Below are 25,563 nucleotides of genomic sequence, written 5' to 3' on the forward strand. Positions count from 1 at the left end.
CCTGGGCAGAACTTACTGGAAACTTCTCTGGGATTCCCAATGAAACCCAAGTGCAGGAGAGGCATGTCTTCCTTTTCCTCTCTGAGAGGAACAATTCTCTCATTTGAGAGTGTCCCCTTTCCCTTTTGCTATATCCCTTCAGTAATCTCATTCCTGTTATTCTGAGTGACATGTCTGAAATTATTCTGAACTGATCACAAGACTTGGGGTTTGAACGGGGTCTTTGCATTGCCTCAGTGTCTCAGAAGTTCCCAGCTCAGTTAACACTATGACTTCATAATTTTGTAAGATTTTTTGGAAGCCATATATGAATTATGGGTTTGTTTGAGCCAACATAAGGCAGGGAAGCTGCTTTTCTGGGAACTCCTGTGTGAAATTCCCAAACAACTTATCATGCTGGTTCTCTGCCTTAGCTCACAGTCTTAATCAAACAACAGCTCCCCAGAAGTGTGCAGAGATGACCTACTAAGCATAAAACAACCTGTTTACCAGAGGATCCCCTGCTACACTGAAATCTTACACCTACGGAACCCCTTTTTTCTATACTGCTATATTAAAGCAAACGCAGGCTATTACTTTGTTAGAGTCAGATCCTTCTATACTGTTCAATCAAAAATTTAATAAATTGATATTTTATATATTCACCGAAAGAAGGAATGAAAATGAGGACATCTAGGTGAACATTTTTAAAGGGCTAAGAGCAAAAATGAATGATCTCATGAAACCAAATATTTTCCACATACACCCATTTGATAAGAGAAAGCAGGTAGGCATCACTACATTTCTAAAGCCACTGACAAATGACTTTGTTTTCTTCATCTTTCAGGAAAGAGGGATGCTGGGGATCAATGTACAATGAAAGGTAAGCATCACTTCCAGTTTCCTGGAAAACCAATGGAAAGGCAAATCCCAACACTCTAATTTGTGAACTCTGTCTTCAAAAGGGTGAAAGCTACAAAACAGAAACAAATGGCAATATAAACACATATGGTTTAATTATATTTTCTCAAATAACTTTTCCTTGAACTGAAATATTTCTGTCTCTTATACAGGGAGTGAATATCATGGAGATAAAATTTGACTTGACAAAGTGATTTGTGAAAAGTTGTTAGGGTAGGTAGGACCCTGGCCATATAACCTCCTCTAATGGGAGCAACGGGAGGAGCCAGGCCTAGATAAAATTACTCCCTTTTTTTCTTCTTTCCAGTTTTAGAAAACATCTGGCAACAAAACAGACAACATTTAGTGATGATGAACATCACAGTTGCCACACAGACCAGGAGGAACCCAATCACATCCAAAGAGTAGTACTGGAACCAGGAGAGGTCATGGGGCAGCCACCCAGAGGTGTTTAGCTCCTTTGTGGCGCATGACAAACCCAATCCAGAAGGCAGCTCGGTCCAGAGGCTTCACTGGATGATTATGCTGAATTCTTGATAACTTCATAGCATTCTCTTTATATCTAAGGGTGAAACATAAAAGGATCAAATTGAAAGTAAGTTAATCTGTCTATGCACATGAAGTCAATGAAAGTTTTTCACACGTGCCATATGGATGATTTAAAATAATTATCAAAGACTTGCCCTGCATATGATTTGTTTTTTTCTTTTGTCACCATCTAATGTCTGATTTTAACTTATGTTCTGATGTATAAATATTTCAAAAGTGCCCATGGAATTTCAAGAAGGTGAGTCAAATTCTTTCCATCAGAGGAAATAGTTATGAACAATTCTGAGTCCAATAAGTGAGAGAGAAAGCACATAATTTGTAAAAGATCACCTTGAAGCTTTTAAAGAGGAATCATATCATGGTGTGCAGTGTTTCCTAACTATTCTCTCTGTATTTCCTCTTCTTTTTTACCCTCTACTGTATTTTCCACTCATTAACCAGTTTGGGATTATTAAAATATACACATCTAATTATGAAGCTATCCTGCTCAAAATCTTTATATGACTTCTCATCATAAGTAGAATGAAATTGAAGTCTATTCTTGTACAAGTAGATTCTGATGGGTTAGACACTGGCCATGATTTCTGATATCATTTTTTCTCACTCATTCTGTTTAGGCATATGTGTCCTTTTAGTTTTATTTTTATTGACTTTTTTTAGTTATATGTAACATTAGAAATAGCCTGCGTTTGCTTTAGTTATAGCAGTACAGACAAAAGGGTTTCAGTAGGTGTAAGATTTCAGTGTAGCAGGGATCATCTGGTAAACAGGTAGTTTTATGCTTAGTAGGAAAAGCAAGAAACATAACTTCCTCTAACTCAGCCCCTAGCACTCCTGTCTTCCCATACCCTCCCCTTGCTTCACTCTCTCTACTCTACTGATCTTTCTGAAATTTATTTATACTTTTTAATTAGTGTTTTTTTGTGTATAATTGATATTGGGATTCACTGTGATATAGCCACAAATGTACACATAAAGTTTAGCCAGATTTTTTCCACTCTTCTTCCCTTTTCCTGTTCCTGATTATTCCTCCTCAATATCCTTTGTTCACGTTATTGATCTTTCCTCTCTTTTGATAAAATTCTCTCTTCTTTTTTCCCTTTCTCCCAGATGCACCCCATTATTTTGGATTAACTTGCACATATGAGAGAAAATTTTGACCTTTGGCTTTTTGAGACAGGCTTGTTTCACTTGGCATGATAGTCTGCAGTTCTATGTATCTACTGGCAAGTGCTATAATTTCATCTTTTATGACCAATACTCCATTATGTGTATACACTACAATTTCTTTACCCATTCATCTGTAGAAGGGCACCTACATTGGTTTTATAGCTTGGCTACAATGAACTGTGCTACTATAAATATCAATGTAGTTGAATTCCTATAGTATACTGATTTCAGATCTTTTGAATACATACTGAGAAGTCGGATAAGTGAATCATATTGTGGGTCCTTTCCTAGTTTTTAGTGTTTTAGGCACATGTGTGTTTTTCCTGTTCCCCAGTGTCACCATTGTGTTCTCCCTTGACACCTTCATACTTTATAATCTCATCTTGCTTTTCCTTGAGCATCCTTTCATACAATACCCCCAGTCTTGCTTCTTTCTCATTGCTAAGGTCTTGGCCATCATGTCACTCCTCAGAGGTACTTTTCTTGGCCATACTAGCACAGCAGTCGTAGGCATTTCTTCTATTATTTTATGTTGTTTTAAATGTATTTCATAATAACATAAAATATATTACATTTTCTAAAATATGCCCCCAATAGTACAAGAAATACACAGCATATCCTAAGTGATCACCTGGAAGTATCACTATTAACTTGCAGGGATGGTGAAGTAAGAATACCTATGTACCCACTATTGGATCAAATTATAGGATTTGCAGGTCATATGTAATGCCACTTAGAAGATCCTTAAGAATCAATTAGAAGACTTAAATCTCATAATGAAATACAAACTCAGAAAAGTAATAGTATACAAATCACCACACAAAACACAATAGCTTTTTTAATATACAAATAAAAATCTCAGTGAGAAAGAAATCAGAAAAAACATTTTTCAACAATACATTCAAAGAAAAATCAGTAGGAATTAATGTAATCAAGGAAGTGTAAGTTTTGTAAATACAATTTATAGAATATTGAAGAAAGAAGATACTAGGAGATGGAAAGTCATGAATCAGCAGAAAGAATACTGTTGAAATAGCCATCTGGCTGAAACCAATCTACAGATTTAATAAAATCCCTGTCAAAATACCAATGGAATTCTTCACAGAACTAAAATAAAAATCATAAAATTTATATGGAAGCCCCAAAGACCCCAAATATCCAAAGCAATTCTGAACAAAAGGAGAAATGCTGGAATTATCACAATTCCAATTTTAAAATAGTCTACAGAGGCATAGTAACAAAAATAATATTGTGTGGGATAAAAAGAGTCACAGAACAATGAAATATAATAAAAGCCCAAGAAATAAACCCAGACAGCTATAGCCATCTGATTCTTGAGAAAGGTGCCCCAAATACACATTGGAGAAAAGACAGCCTTTTCTAAAAATGGTGCTGGTAAAACTGGAGAGCCATATGTAGAAGACTGCAGCTCAATCCCTAACTCTCACCCTGTACAAGAATGAACACAAACAGGGTATAAGACCTGAAACTTTGAACCAACAAGAAGAAACACTTCAAGATATAGGCACAGGCAATGACTTCCTAAACAGGACTCCTATATTTCTGAAACTTATAGGAAGTATCAAAAAATGTGTCTCACCAAATTAAAATGCTTCAGCATAGTAAAGAAAACAACCACCACAGAGGCAGCCTATAGAATAGGATAAAAACTTTGCCCTCTCCTCTTCTGACAGGATTAATATTCAAACTACATAAGGAATTCTAAGGCTTAATACCAAAATATTCTCCAAATAAACCAGTCAATAAATTGGCCAATGAACTGAACAGACAAGTTATGGTTTGAATATAAGATATCCCCCGCATAGCTCATATGATAGTGCAGAAATGTTCAGAGGTGAAATAATTAGATGATAAGATTTACAGCCTCATCAGCAGATTAATTCATTTGAATGGAAGTGAATGCATTCCTGGTGGTAACTATTCCTAGGGTGTGGCTGGAAGAAGGAGATTACTGGGGGTGTAAACTTGGGCATTATATTTGTCCCTGGATCCTTATCTCTCTCTCTCTCTCTCTCTCTCTCTCTCTCTCTCTCTCTCTCTCTCTCTCTCTCTCTCTGATTCCTGGTTCCCATGAGCTGAGTAGCTTTCCTCTGTGGTGATGTTCTGCTGTGATTTTCTACCTCATCTTAGGCCCAGAGCAATCGAATTGGCTGATTGTGAACTGAACCTCTAAAATTATGATCTAAAATAAAATTTTCTTTCTGTAATTTAAATTATTCCTGTCAGGTATTTTGGCCACGGGGGGGAAATCTGACTATAACCCAATATATTTAAAAACGTTCAACATTTCAACATTTTAGCCAACAAGAAAATGCAAATTAAAACTATGCTGAGATTCCATCTCAGCCCAGTCTGAATGACTATTATCAGGAATCCAAATAAAATAATTGTTGGCAAAGATGCAGGGAAAAGGGAATACTTATATACTGTTGGTGGAAATTGGAAGTAGTGCAGCTAACATAGAAATTAGGGTGAAATTCCCGCAAAAAACATAAACATAGAACTACCAAATAATGAAGATATACCACTGCTGGGTATATACTAAAAGGAAATAAAGTTATCATACTATAGAGATACCTGCATATTTCAGTCTTCATGGTACAATCTACAGTGGCCAAATTATAGAACCAGCCCAGGTTTCCATCAACAAATGAATGGATAAAAAAAAATGTTAAATCACACACACACACATACACACACACACACACACACACACACACACATGAGAGAGAGAGAGAGAGAGAGAGAGAGAGAGAGAGTATTTTTGAACCATAAAGAAGGAAATATGTCATTTGTAGGAAGATAGATGGAAGTATACATTTCAGTAGAAGTAAGTAAAAAATCAGAAGTACAAATATTTCATGTTTCCCCACACATGTGGAATCTGGCAGGGTAGGTGATATAAAAGTAACAGGAAGACAATTATACAAGAGGAAATGGATCAAGGGAGAAGGAGGAGATATTTTTAGGGAAATAAAGTCTTTTAGGACATAATATAAAACTGATATATTCATATTTAAGTCTGATGTTTTAATCTATATTTTCTTTTTCGCTTATATATTGTTTTATGTCTCTTTTCCCATTCTTTCTTAATTTCTCTCAGAGTATTTTTATTATTCATTGTGTTACTATTTTTTTTCTTGGAAATGTAGTTTTGAACTTGTCCATTAAGTGATACCTTTCTTAAACAATAATACTATCATTAGGAGAAATGAGAGTTGAGTTGAAGACAGTCATTCTACCTTGAAACTATATACTCCATATAATTTCCTTTTGCAGCATGGAAAAGGTTAATTACTGAAGTTTTGTTTTATTAAATATCATGAAGAAAATTTTATTGTGCTTCTAAGATTACCACAAAGTTAAAAAAAATCAACCATATGGAATATTAGGAAAATATTTGCAAATCATATACCTAATGAGACTTATATCCATAAAAGATGGAGAAATATTAAAATCAATAATTAAAATATAAATAACCTGATAAAAATGAGCAAGAGGTTGGAACTAACATTTCTCTCATGAAGATAAGTGAATGACCAAAAAGCACATAAAATGATGATCTTAGCTATCATGTAATGCAAGTCAAGACCACAGTGAGCTACAATCCTTTTTACTAGGATAGTTACGATAAAAAAAACAGGTATTAACAAATGCTAAAAATGATATGGGAAAATTGGAACTCTCTTATATTGCTTTTATGCTGCAAAAGTTTTTGCAACTACTTTGAAAAATAGTTTGGCAGATCTTAATACATATAAAATTATCATATGATCTAACAGTTCTATAACTAGAAATTATCAGAAGACATGAATTCTTATGTTCATACAAATTATACACATTGTTCATAATAATCAAAATTGGAAACAGAAACCTTTATTAACTGATGAATTGATAAATTACTTTGAATATTTCCAAAAACACAACGTTATTCGACAATAAAAAACAATAAAGTCTGACCCTTGGCAAAGCATAATGAAACTAACAGCACTAGTGAATGAAACCTTTTGAAAGACAATAATTTTTATTATCATTTTATGTGAAATATTTAGAATAGGATGATGTATAGAGACAAAAAATAAATGGAGTTTGCCTAGTCTAGATGGCAATAAGAAATGACTTCAATGCATTGTCACATTTCTTTGTTGTGATAAAATTTCCAAATTTATAGTATTTAAGAGTTTTATAACTATGGAAACATCAAATGTATTTGAATTTGAATTCACACTTTTTAATTCAGATATAAATGGTATATTGTGTGTTATACATCATTAAAATCTGTGAAAATATTAATACTGATGAAATAATTTTTGAGTAAAATAATTTATGGTTGCAGAAATTTTAAGTATGGATTTAAAATACTGTCATATCTCTTCTATAAGTTTATCATTCTTTTCTTGTGAAGATCCTGTAATATTTAAAAATTAAATCCTCATTGCAAATGGCTCAATATGGCAAACATTTTGTGTATGTGTAGAAATGGTGCAGTAATCATTTACGTATGTAATTTATAAGATCAATGCAACTTTGAAATACTTACGATATTTGAAGTTGTATATAACTGTGAAATAGTAATGGTTAAACTGGTTGAAAATAGATTTAATATGGGTTGAATCCTTATTTTTTTTCAGTTATATGTTCTAAAATTTATTTTACTAATTAGACAGCAGGCTCCCTTCCAAAATATCACTCAGAACTGGGCATTCCCTACGTCTTTTAAATACATCTCATTTATAAAACCTCTGTTTCACATTTCTGAAATAAAGTTACTTGTCGTATGCTGATTGTTTTAATTAATTTCCAGTCTTCTAGTTCACCAGTTCTTGTAGACTTTGTGATCTGTAAGTCAGACATAAGTACCTCTTAACCTATTGAGGTAATATTCACATTGGAACTGGCAGTTCAATGCTTCAGTATCCTCATGGGTAAGCCAGTACTTCCCTAGATCTCCACTCTCTGAAATTCTATCACCAATAAGTTTTGTATATATCAGAGCATCTGTGGAAAGGAGTTGATTTCATCATCTGAACCATGAACCATAAAATAAAGTTTAATAGAAAATGGCCATGGGGTATCAATCAAACCATTCAAGTGTTACACTTGTAATAGAATAAATTTCATAGTTACTTAAAAGAGAAGAGTTGTTTTCTTTTACATTTGAAAAGACAAGGAGAATATGGATGAAATAAGATTTCAGTGGATATTTATGGTTCATAATTAAAAGGGACTACGTCCTACTAAGACCCCTTATAACTTCTAAAGCTGCAATGTGAGGACATCATTTTCAACAGGATGAAATGTAAACAATATGGGAGGGGAAAAGGGGGGCATGGGGTTATTCAGATGGTGGAATGTGATGATAATTATTATCCAAAGTACAGGTATGAATACATGAATTGGTGTGAATACACTATGTATACAACCAGAGATATAAAAAGTTGTGCTCTATATGTGTAATAAGAATTGTAATGAATTCCACTGTTATATATAAAAAATTAATTAATTGAAAAAATACCCTCCTCAAAATGGGCTAAAATTTATACTCATTGATGAAAAGACAATCCTTCTATGAATACTACCCAATGTCAAAGTTGTTGTACTCACAAAGGGTCATTAATGACCATCCTCAAGGCCTTGAGAAGATCTGCACTTGTCAGTGTTCTGTATTCCAACCTAATAGCTGCTCCCTTGGCCTTCACATGAGCAATGTTGTCAGCTTGATCCGCAAACAAAGGAATGCCCACCATAGGGATCCCATGGTAAATCCCCTCATAGACACCATTGGCTCCACCATGAGTTATAAAAGCTTTGGTTTTTGGATGACCTAGAATTGATTCAATGTGAGAAAAATTAATAATGTAAATCTTAGAAAGAACATGAGACATGTGTATCAGAAGACATTAAAGGGATCAGTGTGTATTTTAGATGACAAATTATTATAAACATGACCCTGCATTAATTATTGTTTTCATATCTCAAAGGAACAAGCACCTTAGTCCACTAGAGTGCTAACCGAAAACTACATGAAAGAGAGAGTACATGACTTGAGACTTGAATATTGAATACAACATTAATAGGTAGAAAAAATAGAATATTTTTTAGTAAAATTATCAATATGCACTTATGAAAAATAGGGTCATGAAGGACATGTTAGCATATTATCTCATTAAAAAACTGAAGTGGCTAAGTTTGCTATGTAGCATGTCCAAAGCAGCAGGGAATAGGATGGTGATGGTACTGAATTCAGAGAAAAGAGAGCCTACACTTCATTACAAAATGTGTTTGCACTTCCTATTGAAGATTGTGCATTAATTTCTAGAGAAAATAATGTGTCACTGTCCATAAAAATAATCCTGGATGCCATTTTGAAAGGTATTTGAAATACACCTGCAGGAGAGGAAAGAATAAGTGAAAGACATACAAAAACACAGAAAGGCAATCCAGGAACTGAGTGACAAATTCTTTCAGAGGTAATTGCACCAGAAATAAAGATAACTTGGATTCTGTATATAATGACGGTGTATATTGAAATTGCAGCTTTTTGCTTTGTTTTTTCAAACCATCCCTGGGCCTGGAAAATAATTAAAAAGAAGTTGAACATTGTGTTTGATTTTTTTTTTAAGTAACAAGTATTGAATAAAATGTTTCCTGTTGAATTGTAAGCATCCAGATTGATGGTACTCATGCTTTTAGGACTTATCTCAGAGTCTTAACAAGAAAGTCATTCTGGGGGATCCAGTTGTATATTCGAGTGTTCGGTCCTAATATATCTGGCTTCTTGCCTTGATATCTCCAGATGACCTTTTTGGTAAAGACTATGCCTTATTCTATGATTTAAAGTTTAATGTTATAGCATGTTTGCATTCTAAAAATTTAAGAGATCATCTACTTCAACATTTAACACATAAGGAAATAAGTACGATTTTAAGTAACAAGAATTATGAAAATACAAAATACAACTTCATAATTATTTTTGTTTTATGCAATTTTATCCTAGATTTCATTTTCCAAATTAATATCATTATGTTTATTTCTTGTGAGTGACATAGATTAGACAGGACATGTATTGTTTAAGATGCTTATTTCAGTTTGCATTGTTTTTTATACATAAAAGCAAACCAATGCAGTCAGCTACTGTGAGAAATAAATGAATACTAACTAAGAATTACATGTAACTTGTATTTGACTTCAATTTATTAAACCCTACCTATAAGAAACCTTTTTCTGGTACTTATGGACCTTGACCCACACTTCTATCAATATTGGTGAATTTGGAAATTCTTTAAGTTTTAAAAGGAAGAACCCATTTGCAACTTAAAAATAATTACATGGATATTGAAATAAAGTTCAAAATTGTGAGGTTGCTAAATGTTTTAAAACTGTGTGTTATCATTTAATGATGCAGTACAAATCTTGCTACTAGTCTTATATATATCCAAGATATATTTATGTCTAGGAGCTGACTCTGGAAATTAAAAGCAATCTTCATGAACTGGAGTATAATTTCTAAGTGCTTATCCTCTATATGCAATGGGAACAGCAAAGTACATTTAGGTCTACAGAAGGAAAAATAATTGGGCAATTAGGAGAAACCTATATCAGATAGGAAACTGCAAAGCGGATGGAAAACACTGAAAGACCACGAGAGTGGTTATGTTAGAAATTTTGGTATTAAAGCATTTTGTGGAGGTGGGAACTTTTGAATTTCACCACATGCCAGGCTTGTTTCTGCTTGACTCTTCTTTATACTCTCTTCTTCCTTCTTAAAATGTATTAGTCTGATGTTTTAGAAGCAAAGTCCTTTGGGGTACATTTCATAATGCACAAGGTCCATTTCAAAGGCAGAACTAATCTCTCCACTTTCTCTAATTGTCAGACATTGTCAGGATCCCATCCACTGGTGCAAACTGTTTTTTCTTTTTCTACAAATACATGTGACTGAGTGGGAATTTCGCCCATGGTTTGGGTAGCCTTTCTCCTCAAAACTTCAGGAACAGTTTCTTAAATAAATTTATACTTTTTTTAATGGGGAGGGGATATATTTTGGGCTTACCGTTTCAGCAGTTCAGTACATATTGGCGGACTCCATTGTTCTGGGCCAAAGATAAAGTAGAATATCATGGCAAGAATACTATTCTTAAATGAGGGTAAGCAAGGAATAAGGGATTGCCTGGGGTATCTAAAATCATGATAAAATTCAGCCTTCTTTAATACCTGCTTAGCATTTGTGGTGGTTATGAGTTAATTTTATACCTTTCTGATAACATTAGCCATGTATATAGTGCCCTCAGGGATTCTGCAAGGAAAAGAAAGAAGTACCCAGAAAGAATGTGGTACCTGTGTAAATAAATGCCTGTGATACCCTTACAATTAAATTTCACAATGGACCTGTAAAATATATTCTTTATGATCACAATGTTAATATTAACATGAATTAAACACTCTCTACTGTTTAGAATTACCACACATATTTTTGTTTAAAAACATGATATTTGAGATCAATTAGAGATATCACTATAGGTTATGCTTCATAAAGGATGCTTCATTAAGCAAACCCTTTATAAAGTTTAACAAACTTTTTACATATTTGGTCACTAAGAGGGCACTTTTTCTTACCTTTTGTGGAATCTGTGCAAGGGCAAATGCAATTATATTAACTCTCTCTTCTGGTATGTTAGAAACCATGGACCCCAGAGAAAACACCACAATACCATTTTCTCCAGAACTCTGTAAAAATTCTTCCATTTCCTGTGAATAAAACATTTGCTCCATCAAAAAAGATGAAGAGGGAGAGGATACAAGATATGAGTTTAGAGGAAGGCTGCCTTTCTAGTTGCTCCAAGGATCCAAATACAAGCAGTGAGAATACTGCTTCTTAGTGAGATGGGTGATAGAAGGATTTCACTAAAATTCAATACTGGACAGTGAGAGTGTCTCAGAAACTCAGAAGTTTGGGTTCATTAAACAAAGAAGACTACATTGACACCAAACTGTGGAAGCAGCTACAAGCAGTAGTAATGGTGCTGTCTACCACAGAGAAAGGAAAAATGCAGGGAGCAACACAGTGGACATATTTGGTATGAAAAAAACCTGAGATCAGAGAAGCAACATGAACTTAGCTGATCCGGAGGCTCCACTGAGCACTTGTGATTGAAAAGTGCTCTTTATTTACTGCCTGGGGACAGATAAGGTGGATTCATCTTGAGGTGGCCTTTCTACAGTGTCTGTTACCAGAAAGAGGAGATCTGAGCAAACACCGTTAGAATGCTTACTGTGTGGCCTAGAGTGTACCTAGCTAAATGGGAGTGAAACAGGTATAGATAAGATTTTACCCCAGGGGATTCAAGTCAGAAAAGCAAAGGGGCAGCACAACTTGCTTTTCCTTTGAGCTGGTGGCTCTTGTGACCAGCTGAAGTGAGTGAGAATCTGAACAAGGAACTTATTGAAATGTTCAGGGACTGAGCCTAGGAAAGATGTGCAGGTGAACAGCAGAATGTGTGGAAGATCAGCTCCCCTGTGAAATGAGTAGAATTCTTAGGAGGCTTCTGAGACTCAGACTCCCTACAGAGATAAGCAAGTGCCAGGGCCTAGGTGTGTGTCCATCTAATTTCTTCAGAGTATGTATATACCAAACAAAACCCCTGAGGTCTGATTAGACCTAAGTTTCCTCCATCAGAACTCATTTCATAGAACACTGCAGCAACCCCACCCCAGGAGTGCTTAGATCTGGTCTGTGCACACAAAGCTCCAACTGACACTTATTCCCTTTCCAACCTATGTCATACTGGTAAGAAGGGAAGCTGAGAATTATTTCAAACACCTTCAGTCTTAGGCTATTCCCAATGGTAGCTCAGAGAGAAACACAAAAAGAGGAAGGTGATAACAAAATCCAATCTTTGCTTTTACTCTCAGTACATAGCTAAAAAAGAAATGCAAAGATAAATAGTTGAGTATAGTCAGTAACCATCCATTCTGACAATTTTGGCCACCTCAGTGGAAATGATTCCTTCATTTATCATTAAGAATATTTTACCTTTTCTTATTCTTTCTGTGTGTTTGTGTATTCTTCCATTACTGATTGGTTTATGGACATATATACATTTCTTTCTTTTTTTTCAGCATTATTTAAATGTAGCTATTTTTCCTTGGATTGTCTTTTGAGAGTTAGGATATATATATATTTGTATTTTTTTAATTGTTTGTTTCTGTATCTCTCTTTTATTCTCCTGGTTATAGCAAAAATCTATTCTCTATTTTTCTCTCCATTTATTTATTTCTCTTATTTTCTCCTCCATCCTTATAACTCTCACCTGCTCTCTCTTCTGCATTCTCTCTCTTCACTATTTAAAATTTCAAACTTTTTTTCCCTATCTTCCTGTCTCACATTGTTTCCTCTTACTGACTGTAATTTTGCCATCTTTAAACTAATTGGTTTATATAACTCTTGATCCCACCAGTAATGTTATTGCAATTATTACTTCTGTGGATGACATAGTTGACACCTGTTTCTTGTCTTCATGTCAGTTTAGTTTATATTTATGCACTGATTAATTGTTGGCAATTGCTCACCTACTTTTTCTGTTTTTTGTAGCAATTAACATTTTAGAAGTCATAATAGAATCCAGGTATTTATTTTAATGCTGTATATTATTTGTATCCAATGTTGTTATTGTTTATTTCCCCTTATTCTGTGAGTAGCTGGATATCTACCATGACACTACAGGTTTACAGGGTAGAGAAGTGCATTGCTGAAATAAATTCAACCAAAATACCGTTCATCTTGCTCCACATGAAAATTCGTGTTATTCAATCACTAACTATACTTTAATACAGAGAATAATGGAGATAAAACTCAAACTAATGATAAGATCTCAAATAGAAACAGCTGGGCCCCCGCGCTGGCAAAGTAGACGGAACTGTGACCACCCACAGAACAGGCCCAGAGGCCTGCTGAGGGGCAGAACCGCCCCCCACCCCCCACGTCTGCCAGGTAGGCAGAACTGTGACCACAAATGGAAAAGGCCCAGTGGCCCGCAGAGGGGCAGAGCTGCCAACCACACCGGCAAGGTAGGTGGGCCTGCTGAGAGGCAGAGCCGGCCCGCCCCCCACACCGGCAAGGTAGATGGAACTGTGACCACCCACAGAACAGGCCCAGCGGCCTACTGAGGGGCAGAGCCGCCCCCCACCCCCGCACCTGCCAGGTAGGCAGAACTGAGACCACTGACAGAAAAGGCCCAGTGGCCTGCGGAGGGGCAGAGCTGCCAACCACTCCAGCAAGGTAGGCGGGCCTGCCACCCACCGGCAGAACAGGAGCAGCAGCCTGCTGAGAGGCAGAGCCGCCCCCTCACCCCGCACCGGCAAGGTAGACGGAACTGTGACCACCCAAAGAACAGGCCCAGCGGCCTGCTGGGGGAAGAGCTGGCCCCTACCCCACCCCACCCCCGCGCCTTCCAGGTAGGCAGAACTGTGACCACCGACAGAAAAGGCCCAGTGGCCCACGGAGGGGCAGAGCTGCCAACCACTCCTGCAAGGTAGGCGGGCCTGCGACCAACCTGCAGAACAGGAGCAGTGGCCTGCTGAGAGGCAGAGCCGCCCCCCCGCGCCTGCAAGGTAGGCAGAACTTCGACCACCAACAGAACAGGCCAGACCTGCAACCGACAGACAGAACAGGCCCAGTGGCCTGCGGAAGGGTATAGCTGCCCACCCCCACGCCTGCAAGGTAGGCGGACCTGCGACCCACCTGCAGAACAGCCCCAGAGGACTGCAGAGTGGCAGTGCCGCTGCCTGCGCCTGCAAAGTAGGCAGAACTGCGACCCCCGACAGAACAAGCCTAGCGGCCCGCAGAGGGAAAGAGCTGCCGCCCGCGCCTGCAAGGTAGGCGGACCTGCTACTGAACGGCAGAACAGGCCCAGCGGCCTGTCGGCATGGTAGGCACATTGCCCCAATTGGAGGAGGGGCAGAGCCGCCGCCCGCGCCTGCGAGGGAGACTTTGCAACTATACAAGACCAATATAAATATATAGGGGGAAAATCCAATAGCACAAAGTTTCACCAAGCAGAAAGAAATGCGAACAATATGAAGAGACAAGGAAAGAAAGGACCACAAGCAATGCAGGTCAACTCAACGTTAGAAGAGGTAATAGCTGCAGCAGATGGAATGTCAGATAAAGAATTCAGGATATACATGCTTCAGATGATCTGGATTCTCAAGGAAGACATCAGACAGCAAAATCAGACAATGAAAGATCACTTCAACAATGAATTACATAAACAAATCCAAGAAGCAAAAGATCAACTATACAGGGAGATAGAGGTTATAAAAAACAAACAAACAGAAATCCTAGAAATGCAGGAAGCAATAAACCAACTTAAAAACTCAATTGAGAATACTACCAGCAGAGTAGAACACTTAGAAGATAGAACATCAGACAATGAAGATAAAGTATTTCAACTTGAAAAGAACATAGACAGCTCAGCAAGACTGTTAAGAAACCATGAGCAGAACATCCAAGAAATATGGGATAACATCAAGAGACCAAATTTAAGAGTCATTGGGATACAGGAAGGGACAGAGTTTCAAACCAAAGGAATGAGCAATCTATTCAATGATATAATAGGAGAAAACTTCCTAGACTTGAAGAATGAGACAGAATCCCAAATCCTAGAAGCCTACAGGACGCCGAATGTGCAAAATCATAAGAGACCCACACCTAGACACATTATAATGAAGATGCCCAACATACAGAATAAGGAGAGAATTTTAAAATCTACAAGAGAAAGGAAGCAGATTACATTGAGGGGTAAGCCAATCAGGATAACAGCTGATCTTTCAACACAGACTCTGAAAGCCAGAAGATCCCTTAATAACATATTTCAAACACTGAAAGAAAATGGGTTCCAACCAAGAATTGTGTTTCCAGCGAAATTAAGCTTCAGGATGGAAGATGAAATTAAAACCTTCCACGATAAACAAAAGTTAAAAGAATTTGCAGCTAGAAAACCATCTCTTCAAAACATCCTTGGCAAAACATTACAGGAAGAGGAAATGAAAAATAACAATGAAAACCAACAGTGGGACATGGACAGTAAAGGGGGAAAAATAATCAAAGAGGAAAACAAACCATGTTTAGTAACATAAATAAAAAAATATGGCTGGAAGAACAACCCATATCTCAATAATAACCCTAAATGTTAATGGCTTAAACTCACCAATTAAGAGACACAGGCTAGTAGAATGGATCACAAAACAAGACCCAACAATATGCTGCCTACAGGAGACGCATTTGATAGGAAAAGACATACATAGGCTGAAGGTGAAAGGTTGGGAAAAATCATATCACTCATATGGACTTCGGAAACAAGCAGGTGTGTCCATACTCATATCAAATAAAATACATTTCAAGCCCAAGTTAATCAAAAGGGATAAAGAGGGACACTACATACTGCTCAAGGGAACCATACACCAACAAGACATAACAATCATAAATATATATGCTCCTAACAATGGTGCAGCTATGTTCATCAAACAAAATCTTCTCAAGTTCAAGAGTCTAATAGACCACCATACAATAATCATGGGAGACTTCAACACACGTCTCTCACCAATGGACAGATCTTCCAAACAAAAGTTGAATAAGGAAACTATAGAACTCAATAACACAATTAATAAGCTAGACTTAATTGACATATATAGAATATACTACCCAACATCAAGCAGTTACACTTTTTTCTCAGCAGCACATGAATCCTTCTCAAAAATAGATCACATATTATGTCACAGGGCAACTCTTAGACAATATAAAGGAGTAGAGATAATACCCTGCATCTTATCTGATCATAATGGAATGAAACTGAAAATCATCGATAAAAGAAGGAAGGAAAAAGCATACATCACTTGGAGAATGAACAATAGGTTACTGAATGATCAATGGGTTATAGAAGACATCAAGGAGGAAATTAAAAAATTCTTAGAGATAAATGAAAACACAGACACAACATATCGGAATCTATGGGACACATTGAAAGCAGTTCTAAGAGGAAAATTAATTGCGTGGAGTTCATTCCTTAAAAAAAGAAAAAACCAACAAATAAATGATCTCATACTTCATCTCAAAATCTGAGAAAAAGAAGAGCAAAACAACAGCAAAAGGAGTAGAAGGCAAGAAATAATGAAAATCAGAGCTAAAATTAATGAAATCAAAACAAAAGAAACAATTGAAAAAATTGACAAAACTAAAAGTTGGTTCTTTGAAAAAATAAACAAAATCGACAGACCCTTAGCGACACTAGCGAAGAGAAGAAGAGAGAGAACTCAAATTACTAGCATACGGGATGAAAAAGGCAATATCACAACACACACTTCAGAAATACAGAAGATAATCAAAAATTATTTTGAATCCTTATACTCCAATAAATTAGAAGATAGTGAAGGCATAGATAAATTTCTTAAGTCATATGATCTGCCCAGATTGAGTCAGGAAGATATAGACAACCTAAACAGACCAATATCAATTGAGGAAATAGAAGAAACCATCAATAGACTACCAACTAAGAAAAGCCAAGGACCGGATGGGTATACAGCAGAGTTTTATAAAACCTTTAAAGAGGAACTAATACCAATACTTTTCAAGCTACTTCAGGAAATAGAAAAAGAGGGAGAACTTCCAAATTCATTCTACGAGGCCAACATCACCCTGATACCTAAACCAGACAAAGACACTTCAAAGAAAGAAAACTACAGACCAATATCTCTAATGAACCTAGATGCAAAAATCCTCAATAAAATTCTGGCGAATCGGATACAAAAACATATCAAAAAAATTGTGCACCATGATCAAGTAGGATTCATCCCTGGGATGCAAGGCTGGTTCAATATATGGAAATCAATAAATGTTATTCACCACATCAATAGACTTAAAAATAAGAACCATATGATCATCTCGATAGATGCGGAAAAAGCATTCGACAAAGTACAGCATCCCTTTATGTTCAAAACTCTAGAAAAACTAGGGATAACAGGAACATACCTCAATATTGTAAAAGCAATCTATGCTAAGCCTCAGGCTAGCATCATTCTGAATGGAGAAAAATTGAAGGCATTCCCTCTAAAATCTGGAACAAGACAGGGATGCCCTCTCTCACCACTTCTGTTCAACATAGTTCTCGAAACACTGGCCAGAGCAATTAGACAGACGAAAGAAAGTAAAGGCATCAAAATAGGAAAAGAAGAACTTAAATTCTCACTATTTGCAGATGACATGATTCTATACCTAGCAGACCCAAAAGGGTCTACAAAGAAACTATTAGAGCTAATAAATGAATTCAGCAAAGTGGCAGGATATAAAATCAACACGCATAAATCAAAGGCATTCCTGTATATCAGTGACAAATCCTCTGAAATGGAAATGAGGACAACCACTCCATTCACAATATCTTCAAAAAAAATAAAATACTTGGGAATCAACCTAACAAAAGAGGTGAAAGACTTATACAATGAAAACTACAGAACCCTAAAGAGAGAAATAGAAGAAGATCTTAGAAGATGGAAAAATATACCCTGTTCATGGATAGGCAGAACTAACATCATCAAAATGGCGATATTACCAAAAGTTCTCTATGGGTTTAATGCAATGCCAATCAAAATCCCAACGGCATTTCTTGTAGAAATAGAGAAAGCAATCATGAAATTCATATGGAAAAATAAAAGACCCAGAATAGCAAAAACAATGCTAAGCATTAAGTGTGAATCAGGCGGTATAGTGATAACAGACTTCAAACTATACTACAGAGCAATAGTAAAAAAAAAAAACAGCATGTTACTGGTACCAAAACAGGTGGGTGGACCAATGGTACAGAATAGAGGACACAGAAATCAATCCACAAAACTACAACTATCTTATATTTGATAAAGGGGCTAAAAGCATGCAATGGAGGAAGGATAGCATCTTCAACAAATGGTGCTGGGAAAACTGGAAATCCATATGCAACAAAATGAAACTGAATCCCTTTCTCTCCCCATGCACAAAAGTTAATACAAAATGGATCAAGGAGCTTGATATCAAATCAGAGACATGCTGTCTGATAGAAGAAAAAGTTGTCTACGATCTACATACTGTGGGGTCGGGCTCCAAATTCCTCAATAGGACACCCATAGCACAAAAGTTAATAACTAGAATCAACAAATGGGACTTACTCAAACTAAAAAGTTTTTCCTCAGCAAAAGAAACAATAAGAGAGGTATATAGGGAGCCTACATCCTGGGAAGAAATCTTTACTCCTCACACTACAGATAGAGCCCTAATATCCAGAGTATACAAAGAACTCAAAAAATTAGACAATAAAATAACAAACAACCCAATCAACAAATGGGCCAAGGACCTGAACAGACACTTCTCAGAGGAGGACATACAATCAATCAACAAGTACATGAAAAAATGCTCACCATCTCTAGCAGTCAGAGAAATGCAAATCAAAACCACCCTAAGATACCATCTCACTCCAGTAAGATTGGCAGCCATTATGAAGTCAAACAACAACAAGTGCTGGCGAGGATGTGGGGAAAAGGGTACACTTGTACATTGCTGGTGGGACTGCAAATTGGTGCAGCCAATTTGGAAAGCAGTATGGAGATTTCTTGGAAAGCTGGGAATGGAGCCACCATTTGACCCAGCTATTCCCCTTCTGGTCTATTCCCTAAAGACCTAAAAAGAGCATGCTATAGGGACACTGCTACATCGATGTTCATAGCAGCAAAATTCAAAATAGCAAGACTGTGGAACCAACCTAGATGCCCTTCAATAGATGAATGGATAAAAAAAAATGTGGCATTTATACACAATGGAGTATTACTCTGCATTAAAAAATGACAAAATCATAGAATTTGCAGGGAAATGGATGGCATTAGAGCAGATTACGCTAAGTGAAGACAGCCAATCCCTAAAAAACAAATGCCAAATGTCTTCTTTGATATAAGGAGAGGAACTAAGAAGAGAGTAGGGTCGAAGAGCATGAGAAGAAGATTAGAAGGGAAATTACATGGAAATGGAAGGAGACCCTCAGGGTTATACAAAAGAACATACAAGAGGAAATGAGGGGAAAGGGAAAAATAATACAAGGGGGACAAATGAATGACAGTAGAGGGGGCAGAGAGAGAAGAGGGGAGGGGAGGGGAGGGGAGGGGGGATAGTAGAGGATAGGAAAGGCAGCAGAACACAACAGACACTAGTATGGCAATATGTAAATCAATGGATGTGTAACTGATGTGATTCTGCAATCTGTATATGGGGTAAAAATTGGAGCTCATAACCCACTTGAATCAAAGTGTGAAATATGATATATCAAGAACTATGTAATGTTTTGAACAACCAACACTAAAAAATTAAAAAAAAAAAGAAAGAAACAGCTGGGGGTGGTTTCATGGTTTCCACCTATGGAAATCCACTGCACAGGACAAATAGAGAGAATTAATTCAAAGGTTGTGAACACCATACTTATAAAGGAGTCTTAATCCAGATCAGTCCAAGACACTTTGGAATTTTTTTTTAAATCAGGCAAATATTATGCCTTAACATTGGAAGAGGCCTGGGGTTGTGACTAGGTTGTAGAGTGCTTGCCTAGCACACATGAGGCACTGGGTTTGATCCCTAGTATCGCATAAAAAAACTAACTAAATAAAATAAAAGTATTGTGTCCATCTGTAACTAATTTTTTTTTAAAAGTATGGAAGACAAATCCATTCTAACATGTGCATAAAACCCAACACAAGCCTATAAGAATTATGCAAAAATAAGGTAACATGAAATCACTTAAAAGTTCCTAACTTAGCAACAACTGATGCCAAATATATTGATATTTTTAAAACATCAGGTATACAATTCAAAAAGTAAATAATTATAAACTATAATCAATGAAATTATCATATTTTAAAATGATCAATGAATTATAAAAATGATCAATGAATTCCAAGAGAACACAGAAAAACAATTGAATGTATTAAAAAAATCATTACAGAATATAAATGAAAAATTCAACAAGATAGAAATATTGAAAAAGAACCAAACATAAATCTTGAAAGTCAATGATAAAATAAATCAAATAAAAGGACAGTTGAAAATCTTTATACTACAGTAGACAATACTGAAAACAGAACATCAGATATAAAAGAAAAAGTGGCCAATTTGAATATTCAGACAGTACTAAAGTAAAGAAAATAAGCAACCATGATGATAATAATTGTTTAATGAAAGAGTCCATATAGAAGAAATAAAAAAACAAACCCTGAAGTTCACAAATGAGCAAATCTGATGGGAAGAGTAGCTAAGCAAATGAGAAATAGGACCACATTAAACATAAATGAATCAAAATAACAGGAATTAAAAAACATCTCTTTGTAATGACATTGAATATAAATTGTCTCAATTCTTTAATTAAACTATATATAGTCTGGAAGAATGGGTTATAAAACAAGACCAAATGATATCTTGTTCACAAACAACACACCTAACAGGTAAAAACAGCCATAGGCTGAATGTAACAAGATAAAAATTGATACATAATGCAAATGGAATCAGAAAATAAGCAGGATTATCTACTCTTATCTGCAAACAGACTTCAAGCCAAAATTAATCAGAAGAGAAAAAGCTGGTCTCTTCATACTGGTAAAATAAATAATCCAACAAGAAGATATAACAATTATAAATATTTAAGTCATAAACATGGATCCAACTAATTACATAAGAGACACTAGTCCAATGGAAGCCTCAGTTAGATCTGAATAAAATGATTCTTGGTAATTTCAACACAATTGTCTCATCTTTTGATAGGTCATCCAGACATAGAATAATTAGAAATCTTTGGACCTGAAAAATATTATCAGTCAAATGAACTTATGGATATCTATAGAACATTTCATTCAACAGCATCTGAATATACTTTATTCTCAGCAGCTCAAGAAAATCTTCTCCAAAACAGACAATATTTAAGGCAACAAAGCAACTCTCATCAAATACAAAACAAGTGGTATTACTTATTATATTGTACCAGATCATAATTGGATGAAATTAAAAATCAACATGACAGAAACATACAAAATCTATATGAACATATGGTGATTGAACAATCTCTATTGTATAAAAATGGATTATAGAAGAAATTAAGGGAGAAATTTAAAAATTCTTAAACTCAACTGAGAATAGTAATACAACCTCTGGCACAGAATGAAGGAATTTCTAAAAGAAAAGTTTATAGCTATGAGTTCCTGTATAATAAAATCATGAAGATTCCACATAAAACCTATTTTTTCATTTCATGGCCCTTGAAAAAGAAGAACAAATCAATTCCAAAACCAGTAAAATAGCAACAAGGAAAGATAAACGAATAAGAGAGAGAAAACAGGAAAGAAAGAAGTCAAATTATTAGTTGGTAGATGATATGATCCTATATCTAGAAGAGCCAAATGACTCCAACAAAAGACTGATATTGCTAATAAATGAATTTGACAAAGTAGCTGAGTACAAAATCAACATATAAAAATCAATAGCTTTCTTATATACCAACAATGAGTCTGCAGAGAAAAAAAATCAAGAGCATTATTTCATTCACAATAGCCTCAAAACAAAATAACAACAACAACAACAACAACAACAAATACCTAGGAATAAAACTAACAAAAGAGTTAAAAACCTCTAAAATTGAAGATTGAAATTATAGAAGACATAAAATAAGATGAAAAGACCTCCCATGTTCATGGATAGGTAGAATTAATATTATTAAAATCACCAACTATACAAAGCAATATACATAATATATATATATGTAATCCTCATGAAATATCAATGACCTTCTTCACAGAATTAGGAAAGATAATCCTAATGTTCATCTGGAAGAAAAAAAGACCCATAATAGTCAAAGCAATTATAACCCTAAAAGCAATGCTGGAGGCATCACAATGTCTGATGTCAAATTATACTACAGAGCTACAGTAACAAAAATTATGTGGTACTGACATGAATAAGACATATTGATCAGTAATATAGAATAGAAAACACAGAGAAAACCACACACATGCCAAAAAATATACTTGGAGAAAAGATTGCCTTTTAAATAAATGATGCTGGGAATATTGCAGAAAAATGAAACTATACTCTTTTCTCTTACCCTACACAAAAATCAACTCAAAATGGATCAAAAACCTAGAAATTAGAACCAATATTATACAACTCCTAGGAGAAAATATAGGGTCAACACTCCAGCATATAGGCACAGGCAATGGCTTTCTCAAATAGAACACCTAAAGGTCAGGAAATAATTCCAACAGTAGATAAATTGGAAGGCATCAAATTAAAAAGCTTCTGAACAGCAAAGGAAACAATTAGAATTGTGAAGATATAACTTATGAAATGGAAGAAAATCTTTGATTACACCTTGTGACAAATGATTAATATTTAGAATATATAAAGAATTCCCAAAACTTTACACCAAAAAAATTCAAACAACCCAAATAATCAAAGAGAAAATGAACTAAAAAGATGCTTCTCAGAAGAATAAATATAAATAGGCAACAAAAATATGGAAACAAAAAATGATCAACATCATTACAAACAAGGGAAATGAAAACTACACTGAGATTTTATCTTTCACTAGTCAAAATAGAAGTCATTGAGAATAAAAAGAAAAATAAATGCTGGAGGGGATATGCAGAAAAAAATTTTACATTATTGGAGGAATTGTAAATGAGTACAACCACTAGGGAAATCAGTATGGATAGTTTTCAAAGAGTAAGCATGTAAATATCATATCACCCAGTATACCATTTCTCAGTATTTACCCTAAAGAATTAAAGTCATCTTATAACAGTGATACATGCATACCCATTTTATAGCAGTACAACTCATAATACACAAACTATGGAACCAGTCTAGGTGTCTGCCAATGGATGACTGAATAAAGAAAATGTGGTATATATACACAATGGAGTTTTATTCAGCCAAAATAACAAATAAAATTATGTCATTTTACAAAAAAAAATATGAATGGAATTAGAGTCTTTTACATGAAATAAGTGAAACTCAGAAAGTCATGGGTTGTATATTTTCTCTCATATTTGCAAGCTAGAGAGGAAAAATGGAAAAAAAATGAGGGTTGATCTCATGGAAATCAAAGGGAGGTCAGTGGAGAAAGAGACCAATGGGAGGGGGGTGGGAAGGGAAGGGAAATTCCTGGGAAGTTTTATTGGCCAAACTATTCTCTTATATTGTGTACATGTATGATTATGTAACATCAGATCTCATCATTATGTACACTCAAGTGAACCAATAAAAATGTAGGAAAAGCAGAGAAATAATTGGTATGTATACTAAGAAGGGAAAAGCATGTATTATTAGAATTTGGAAGTTATGGATATTTTTAAATTGACCCAGTCACTCACTTTTTTTTGGAAAGAGATTGTGTAATGACATAGAAGGCTCCATTGGCTTACTTGTAGAAATAAGTGTGTGTGTATGTAAGAAATGACATGGAGCCATTAAATAGTAATTCAAGAGATGATGTTAGAAATTATTATATGTAGACTCTTAATTTATAATTTTATTCATTACTAATGTTAATTTTTTGTGATAAATGCTATAGCTAGCACTTGGTTATAATTCTTATTGTTATAGTAATTCACTTGATTTTATTCCAGGATTTTAATCTGGATGATTTTTTTAGTTTGGAATTAATAGTACTTATTTCGGTCCTTGTGAGCCCAGAGTAAAGTTACCTGTGCATAGGATTTTTGTACATTTTTATGTTTCCTATCTCTATAGTATTTCATTCCTTACTTTATAATTTGTGAGAGTTTCCCAAGTTTTCCTCTTTAATAGCTCATAAAAACTGGAGATGAACAAACACTAGCATTCAGTAGATTAATATTATGGTTTGGATTTTCTTTTACATAATTCTAATGATCCTAACAGTCCTGTACATGTCCAGAACTATACTGATCCATAATCAGCATTTTCACTGCATTGGAATGATACATATACTTGAGTAATCATATCTTTGGGTTATTTATATGTCTCATCTTTTTCCCTGAAATTTTTTAATGATAATAAAGTCCTATGAGAATGAACTGTGTATCAGTGGCTGTAAAGAACCCTTATTTTTCACCTCATTATGAACCATGGGAGCTCTTGCACCACAGTGGGACTTCTTCTGGCCCTTTTATAGAACAGGTCAACTTGTTGAGTAGCTCATTCACATATATTGGACATTACACTACTCCTTGGAACTTGTGACTATTTTGTGATTCCAGTAACCTAGAGCAATGTGTACAACAATATATTCAATATATTTTCTCCCTGCTCAAAATGTTCTTAATTTTGTATTGTAAAAGATTTCTTACTACTACTGTCTTATAAATATACCCTTTTGTTAAACCAATTAATCTCTGACATCGACAGGTCCCAGTCTTTCTTTCTGCAACATTATTTTTAAAGGAAAAATAATTTAATCATATGAAAATTTGGAAGAGCATGAAAAAAGTATGCAATGTTTAAGAACATTTGCCAAAATGATCTTTGGTTCATTTAGAGATACTGTTTGTTCAAAATTTGAATTTTTTTCATTGTGTTTTTTTTTCTGTTCATGTAAGTACATGAATAGATACATGCACATATATAATGTCAATGGAAGATTAAAATTCTTTTGTATATATAAAATTATTTTCTTCTTACAAAGAATGATATTATTATAATCAGTATTTTGCATTTTAATCTCCAACTAAACTTGTGTTATGACTTAATGTAGTTAAGCATTTATTTGTAAAGTAATTGTACTGGGCAAGATGGTACATGCCTGTAATCCCAGCAGCTAAGGAGATTAAGATAGGAGGATCTCAAGTTCAAAGCCAGCCTCAGCAATGGCAAAACATTATTCAACTCAGTGA

At 35.2% G+C, this 25,563-nt stretch overlaps 1 pseudogene; it reads right to left on the minus strand.

Annotated features, from left to right (window-relative positions):
- Window positions 1–1,181: 1,181 nt before the first annotated feature.
- Window positions 1,182–25,563, minus strand: part of LOC139706501 (UDP-glucuronosyltransferase 2B31-like) — a 29,351-nt pseudogene continuing 4,969 nt past the window's right edge.

The sequence above is a fragment of the Marmota flaviventris genome, chromosome 7, assembly GCF_047511675.1.
Source record: "Marmota flaviventris isolate mMarFla1 chromosome 7, mMarFla1.hap1, whole genome shotgun sequence".
Taxonomy (NCBI): Eukaryota; Metazoa; Chordata; class Mammalia; order Rodentia; family Sciuridae; genus Marmota; species Marmota flaviventris.